The sequence below is a fragment of the Leptidea sinapis genome, chromosome 1 (genome assembly GCF_905404315.1).
Source record: "Leptidea sinapis chromosome 1, ilLepSina1.1, whole genome shotgun sequence".
Lineage (NCBI taxonomy): Eukaryota > Metazoa > Arthropoda > Insecta > Lepidoptera > Pieridae > Leptidea > Leptidea sinapis.
The window spans coordinates 14,471,304-14,479,753 of record NC_066265.1 but is presented as its reverse complement, the minus strand read 5'-3'; the positions used below and the strand labels follow the sequence as shown (position 1 = coordinate 14,479,753).

At 41.4% G+C, this 8,450-nt stretch overlaps 1 long non-coding RNA gene across 3 annotated transcripts; it reads left to right on the top strand.

Annotated features, from left to right (window-relative positions):
• Window positions 1-680: 680 nt before the first annotated feature.
• LOC126967485 (uncharacterized) lies at window positions 681-6,560 on the top strand. Of its 3 annotated transcripts, none has more exons than XR_007730005.1 (4): window positions 681-754; window positions 1,223-1,372; window positions 5,737-5,869; window positions 6,386-6,560. It is a non-coding gene; the product is annotated as an uncharacterized LOC126967485 (long non-coding RNA). The 3 variants fall into 3 exon arrangements; XR_007730004.1 differs by having other exon boundaries at window positions 5,737-5,885; XR_007730003.1 differs by lacking the exon at window positions 6,386-6,560 and having other exon boundaries at window positions 5,737-5,935.
• The last annotated feature ends 1,890 nt before the right edge of the window (window positions 6,561-8,450 follow it).

Below are 8,450 nucleotides of genomic sequence, written 5' to 3'. Positions count from 1 at the left end.
TAGATACCGCAGGCATAGTCGCAAAGTGCGGCAACTAATACTATGCCCAAGTGGACGTACTTGTGCCAGTCTCGAACAATGTATGACGTTGACGTGGCGCATGTTCTGTTAAACGTTGCTAATAATTGAGAATAAAATGCAATGAAGATAATTAAATTTTGTTAATAATAAATAAAGCGATGTTGATAAATTATGGAAGTCCTTTAAAGTCCGGAGTTTCCCCGCGAGATCGAATCAGAAATGAGGAGATCCATAGGAGAACCAGAGTCACCGATATAGCCCTAATCATTTCGAATCTCAAGTGGCAGGGCACATAGTTCGACGGACAGATGGCCGTTTGGGCAGAAAAATCCTCGAATGGCGACCACGTACCGGAAGACGTAGTGTTGGCCTCCCACAAGATGAACCGACGATCTGGTCATGATCGCCAGAATACATTGGATGAGGGCAGCGCAGGACCGATCGTCACGGAGATCTTTGGGGGAGACCTTTGTGCAGCAGTGAAAGTCTTCCAGCTGATGATGATGATGATGAAAGACCTTTTGCAATACAGTGAATTGGTTATTTATATTTTTGTACTTACTCGTATAGCTTTGATTAGTCTCGACAGTATTTTAATCGTTTCAAGGACACATAGATTAAAATGTGTTATCGAGCAGATAGTGATTTACTTGTAACAGAATCGACGCTTCACTCGATATCACTTGTTCCGTGTAAATAGCACACAATGAGCGGAGTTACTTTTGCTGGTGATGTGAGTACAAGACTTGTCAAATTGACCTATATGTATAGATAAATTTAAAACAAAACTGTATACGTAATGATCGAGCTCTTAGAAGAAAAAATCGACGATTCGTACAGTTGCTTATGTTGAGAATAATTGGCCAATTAACTAGTGGAAGGTTTCTTTGAACAAGTTGGAAGCTAGATGGGAGCCTTTTTCTATTGTGTTTCAGTTTAATAGGTGCCGTAGCTAGTAAGACTTGCTACGTAGTGATGCTCAGATTCAGTATTTTCAAGAATCCTGAGCGCCAGTGCAATTTAATAGGCAGGGAAATCACTTCCCAACAAGAGGATATCTTGGTAACCGGCATTCTGTACACAGAAGCTGCCCCCTGGTGCATTCATAGTGTTTAGCATATATTTTGAATCTTCCTTGGTTTATCCCAAGGATATAAAAACAATACTGAAGTAAGTTTTTAATTAATTGCTGATTTTTCAGGACAGTGTCAGCTTTGCTGAGAACAATGACGGTGTCAGCATTGCTGACAATAATAGCGATGTAAACTTCGCTGACAACAATGACGGTGTCAGCTTTGCTGATAACGGCAGCGACAACGGGAGCGAGGTTAACTTTGCTGGCAATGGCGGGGTACATTTTGCTTTATTTGCCTTTACTGGTGCTTAGGTTATTAAATAAAAGATTTTATATCTTATAAAATCTTAATATATATAAATTACGTGACACGTTGTTTGTCCGCGATGCACTCCTAAACTAATGAACAGATTTTAATGGGAAGTACATGGAGTGCAGTTTGGTCCAACTTGAGAGATAGGATAGTTTTTATTTCGATTTGGGACCCATAATTAATTTTATTTACAATATTTGTTTTGTATAGACATATTTTCTATGACAGAATTTAGTGACGCACGGTTTGACTGTTCCACTGTTAAACAATTTCATTATAACAACAGGGAGCATTTTTTACGAAATAATTTTTGATGTGTTGAAATATTATTAGCAAATTCCTTTCCAACAGTATTTTTTTATTATCTACAGAACAACGTCTAACTAACTAATTAACTGTTACTAACATCCTCCAAAGATTGCTAGCGCTTCCTGTCTTTACTCTCTTGTATTTCGGATAGCCCAGCCGTGTTAATGTTTTCGGAAGTCTGAAGTAGTCTCCCTCCGCGGCACTGACCCATTTAACCAGTTTATCCTCTTGGTCCATATCCCGTCCTGCAGTCGTGCTTCATGCTGCCGCAATTTTCATTTAAGTTTCTTTAGTTGCGTGTTTAACGTTTGTGTGTCTTATTATATGAACTTTTATTATATTCCATATTAAGTACATAATATACGTAGGTCAGAATAAAAGTTTTGCATTACTTAAAAAAAGAAGATGTTATAACCAAAATATTATGTTTATTGCTGTTCAAAATTTTTCCTTTATATTTTAAACTTTATATTTTAAAAATGTTTTTTTGCGTTCAAACCATTTTTTAAAACAAGAGGACCACAGATCTGAAGGCATGTTTTCTACGTGCTGATTGAACGCTATCACTGCCTTCTTGGAATTGGTAAAAGTGAAACCTCTCATCAAATCTTTGATTTTAGGGAAAATATAGAAATCACAGGGTCGGGGCTATGTGCAGGATGGGTGACGAGTTATACTTTTTAGAAAGCTAATAATGACTAAGTTTTGTTGGCCGTGTGTGAAGAAGCGTTGTCATGATGTAGGAGAACGCGGCTTTTTGGTTGTCTTTTGCGAACTTTCTTTAACACCCTGGGTAAACAAATGGTAGAATACCACTGGGCGTTTCCGGCCTGCCTCACTTTTGTTGGTCTGTTCTCATTTTCAAACACCCATTCACAAGATTACTGTTTTTTTTCGGGTTCAAAACAATAAATCCACGTTTCGCCTCCTGTGACAATGTTGTAAACAGCATTAGAATGTCCGTGGTCGTACTTCATTAGCATTTGTGAGCACCATTCCACGCGAGCCTGCTTCTGCTCCACTGTTAGTTCATGAGGGATCCAACGACAACAAAGTTTCCGAACTTACAATTCTTCGTGTAAAATTTTCTGAATTTGGCTCATACCAATCCCCAATAGTCCTCGAATTGGCTCATAGGTAATCCGCGGGTTTTCTTCAAGTAGCCGCTTAATAGTCACATTATTTTCGTTAACGGCAGTTGAAGGCCACCCTTCACCAAATTTGTAATGTAAAGAAACCCGACCTCTCTCCAATTCAGCAAACCATCGCCTCACGGTGCTCAAGCAAGGTGCTTCTCTCCCAAAAGCATTTTGAAGACGCGGCACAGTCTTGCGGAGAGAGAGAACTTTTAAATGCATAAAAAATCATCGCTCTAAAATCTTTTCGACTTAATTCCATTTTCGTTGGGTACGTAGAACTTTGATGTGTGATAAAAAACAATTGACAAATGATTTTCCGCCAATTGTTCTTTTATTACTAAGAAGGTTGCAACGTTTCAAAAAATATAACATTCGAAATTCAAATAATTCCGATTAGCTAGAAGTGCAAAACTTTAAGTGTGCCCCATGTTGGCGAGTTGAAATTTTGTTTCATAACATCGTAGTATTTCATAAAAAAATAAATAAAAAAAAAACTTCAAAGTCTACCCAGCCTGTCTACTCATACGTAAAGAGATAATTATGTAGTTATAATTTAAATTCTTTATTCTTTATTTGGCTACTATGGCCCACTTAAATGTAATACAGTCAGATATAATTATAATTAATATATAAATAACATAAAATAAGTACATAAATAATAATACAGTCAGATATAATTATAATTAATATATAAATAACATAAAATAAGTACATAAATCATTGAATTATTAAAAAATTAATAACAAAGCCCCATATTCCTCAGTCCCTGTACAACGTACAGTTTACAACAGCGGTTTATATAAACACAGTCAAGCCGATACGCCAGTGCAGCCAGCATGCTGTTGTTGCTCCCCCGGACTCGGCGCACCAGTGACGTGCCTCTCTTTCGCATAGTATAGAAACAGTCAACACGGGCTTCGGCAAACATCGCTGAGGCGCTGCAATAGCGAGGGAGCCTCAACAGCATCCTAAATGCATTGTTGTACTGGACCCGAAGGGCGCTGTACGATCTTTGCGTATAGTCAGTCCACAGGCTGCAGGTATAGAATGAGGTGCAGTAGGCCCTAAAAAGAGTAATCTTAACATCTGAAGAGCACCTTGCAAACCTACGGATCACCATATTAGCTCTTACCGACATCGCCCTCCGTTCCCGCTCAACATCTGCGTCATCCCTCAGGGAAGATGTTACTAAATGGCCAAGATATTTAAATAGATCAACCATTTCTAACGGTGTTACATTTAGCCTTATAGGTGGCATCTCTGTTACTTTTCTAGGCCCTCCCTGAAAGACCATGCACTTGCTCTTTTTAACATTATACACCAGCCCGTGTTCAGCTGCATAGCCCTCACAAGTGCTTATCAACTTTCTGAGTCCACAGACCGAAGCGCTCAGCAGAACCATGTCGTCCGCGTAGCTTATGTTATTGAAACATACGTCGTCTATGTAACAACCGACATGCTGTTTGTTGAGCGCCTCAATCATACCATTAACATATATATTAAAAATGGAGGGCGAACTCAACCCCCCTTGCCACACCCCGCATTCCAATCTGTACGAATCAGACATGGTGCCCGACCATTTCACATTATTCAACTGGTTCCCATACCAGTACTTAACGATGTTAATAAGCTCGTTTGGAATATCGGATGCTCTCATCTTTTCCCATAGGATGTCATATGAGACCAAATCGAAGGCCTTGGAAAGGTCAAGGAAGCAAGCGTAAACCGATGTATTTCTACCTGTATAGTATTTGACAGCACTCTTCAAGCACAATATCGCAGTTTCCGTGGAAAGTCCCTGCCGAAAACCAAACTGGTTATCATGCAACTGCAAGAATCTATTTAATTGTGCATTTAGAATGCTGTCAAACACTTTAGCTGTAATAGTAGCTAAAGATATAGGCCTATAGTTATTTATATCTGATAAATTTCCATTATTATTTTTCACTACAGGTACTACAATAGTCTTCATCATGTCCGTTGGTAGGTATGAGTGGGAAACACACAAGTTGTACAGCATGGCCAGCACCTTGTACATATAAGGTCCAGCGTGCTGAACATGCTCCACACTCAGCCCATCATGGCCAGGGGATTTACCCTTGGTGATCGAATTAATTGCTTTTAATACATCCTTAGCCATAATTCTAGTATTTATACACTCCCCACTCACCCAACCTGATGTCTGGGACTGTGGCGGTCCTAATGGTGATGTCACAACAAAATTATCTTTAAACTTGTCAGCAATTAATTTGGGATCATTTGTACCTTTCACAGTCACAGAAAGACCAGGCTGACATATCAATTGATTTGTGTGCTTCCAAAAACCTCTGAAATCCTTCGCGCAGTGCCTAGAAGCGAGTACGTTCATTTTTAATTGATCTTGATGTTTTTGACACCATCTTAATCTTGATTTAAAAATTCTCCTACTATTGCACATCTTTTGATATATACTTCCTTCAGAAGGACTCCCCGACCACAAGTATTCCTGAAAACACGCCTTCGCCTCACTGTGACTGTCACTAACGTGTTTATTCCAACCTATTATTGTTTTTTGTTTACGTATACACTGCTCACGCCTACTTCCCTGCCCCGCCACTGCCGCCTGTGATAACGCGAGCTATGTTTTGTTTATATTTCTTTAATATTCGGAGCCATCGTTTCTAGTCCAGTGCAATCCATACTATTTTTATACTATTTGTCAATATTTTATGAGAATTTCTAAGCTCTTTTGTTGAAGTTCTCGATATCGATAGTAGTACAACATCGTCCGCAACGCCGAGATGGCTCAGATTTACGGGCGAATATCTGTAGTGAGTTAAGCCAATCTTAAGCCTATTTGGAATATATGTCTCCAAAATTAATTATAATGAATATTCCAGGACAGCACGGGAGTTCAAGTTGCTAACAGTAATGAGGAAGTCAACGTTGTTGGTAATGACGGTGGCGGGGGAGTTACATTTGCCGACAACGAGGACGTCGTGCAGTTTGCTGATTAATATTACTGGGAACAATGTACTTCAATATTATTGTAAATAATAATCTCAGTTCTATTAATATAATTTGACTGTGACAGAAGAATTCGTTCGTAATCCTATTAATATTATAAATGTGAAAGTTTGTATGTCTGGATGTATGTTTCAACTTCTTTAACGCAAAAACTACTGATTGGATTTTGATGAAACTTTACAATAATATAGCTTACACACCAGAATAACACATAGGCTATTTATTATTTATAAAACTATCGTGTGAATTATACTTTATATGGCAAAACAACGTTTGTCGGGTCAGCTAGTTTCTAAATAAATGAAGAGAGAGAGCGTGGTAAAAGTGTTTTGATCCAAGAAGTTTGTTAATTTTAATTTTGTCAATGACATTTATTTAATTCCTTTATTTGTAATATATATACCATAATATTATATTTGTAATCAGTTTGGAATCATATAATTTATCTATCTGAAATATTTTGTCAATTTCAACTTTATCTATTGTGTATTAATTTATTTATTTCCTGCTCTCTTTTTACAGCTGTTATCGGCCCGGAGATTGAGAAACGAATTTCTTGAGGGACATCCATGTTGAGTGTTTACTTTTTCTGACAGAACTAATACTTATATTGTATCTGGGTACTTAGCTTTTTCCTCCACTCGATAACTTCCGCGGGAAAGTCTTCTCTAATGTAATAAATACCTGATTTTTGCAACATTTTTTTGTTTTTGGGAAATTGGGTTTTCGGTTCGTGACAATTATAGGAACATTATTGCCCTGTACTTTCCCCGGGGCGAAAAAAGAATAGGGGAGTCCCAGGCCCATGGGTGTCGTAAGAGGCGACTAAGGGCTTTTTAGAAGTGGGAGAGTCACGCTGCCGTCTTATGACGTCAGCACAATCGGGCCAGACTCGTCCGGGTTAATTACCACACTCGCACAGAATACCGGCGTGAAGTAGCGGCCTAGTGCCGCTATGTTTCGCATAGGTTAGTGTCGAGGACCGGAGGCCATCCCTTCCCCCCCCCCCAACAAAATATGAGAGCGGTCCGTAAAAAGATATTACCCCAGGAGGGTACCGGCTCTAGCAGAGCCGGAGAATCCCTCCCCGAGCACTCTCGCTTGGGCTGCCCTTCGTATTCTGGGGTGGGCACAGAACCGCGCATGACCGAGGACAAACGAGGCAGTAACACCATGGCTCCCCGCTCCACGATCAACGTGGACTTTTGCAATATCCGGGGAATTCACTCCAATTTAAACGCTGTCCACCACCACCTTGACACGGCGCAGCCGGCCTAGTGTTTCCTTACGGAGACGCAGATATCTAGCGATACGATATATTTAACGTACCCTGGGTACAAAATTGAGCACAACTTTTTGCCTCATGCCGGGGTATGTGTGTACGTTAGGGAGGATATCTGCTGTCGCCGTCTCGGCAATTTTGAGGGTAGGGACCTGTCTACTCTCTGGCTCCGCGTAGATTTAGACGACCGCGTCCGTATCTATGCGTGTGTCAACAGGTCCCATAGTGGTAACACAGAAACCGATCATCTCATAGGCTGCGTTCAGGCGGCAATTAACGACGTGCTTGCACAGATACCCTCCGCTGAAATCGTAGTCTTGGGTGATTTCAAGCCAAATAGCTTGGATCACGTACCACAGACTACGCAGGGCGATCTGTGCATAATTTTGCATTGGCGTATGGTCTGTCCCAATTGGTTGAGTCGCCAACGCGGCTCCCGGATGTGGATAGCCACGTGCCGTCCTTATTAGATCTTCTGCTGACTACACATCCCGATGGTTACCAGGTCTTTGTCGACGCCCCTCTCGGAAGGTCCGACCATTGCCTGGTCAGGAGTGTAGTGCCTATCTGACGCCAACGTCGCAGACCACCGCGACGCCGCGTTTGGCACTACAAGTCAGCAGATTGGGATAGGATGCGTTCCTTTTTTGCATCCTACCCTTGGGGCATGGTTTGTTTCCCTTCGGATGATCCTAGTGCCTGCGCCATTGCAGTAGCCGATGTGATACTGCAGGGCATGGATATTTTTATACCAAGCTCTGTAGTACCGATCGGTGGCAGATCACAGCCCTGGTTCGATGCGTCAGTTAAAGCAGCACCTGACTGCAAAAAACAGGCGTATCGAACTTGGGTTGCGGCGCTGGGCAGAAAGGATCCGAACTGCAAAGTTCTTAAGAGGAAATATAACCGTGCCTCCAGATTTTTTAAGCGGCAAATTGCCCGTGCGAAGTCTAAGCACGTCGTCAAAATCGGCGAGCAGCTTTCCAGTTACCCGACCGGAACACGCAAGTTCTGGTCGTTGTCGAAAGCTGCTCTTGGTAACTTCAACCAGCCGTCTATGCCACCGTTGCACATGAGGAATGACACCCAGGCCCATACGGCAAAAGAGAAAGCCGAGCTCCTGTGCGCTCTTTTCGCCTCCAACTTGACTCTTGACGACAACGGAAAAACACCGCCGACCATCCCGCGGTGTCAGAGCTCTATGCCTGAAGTACAGTTCAGACAGAAAACTGTAAGGCGAGCTCTGTTTTCGTTGTCAGGAAGTCGAGCGGGCCGGATGGCATTTCTCCAATCGTGCTTAGAACG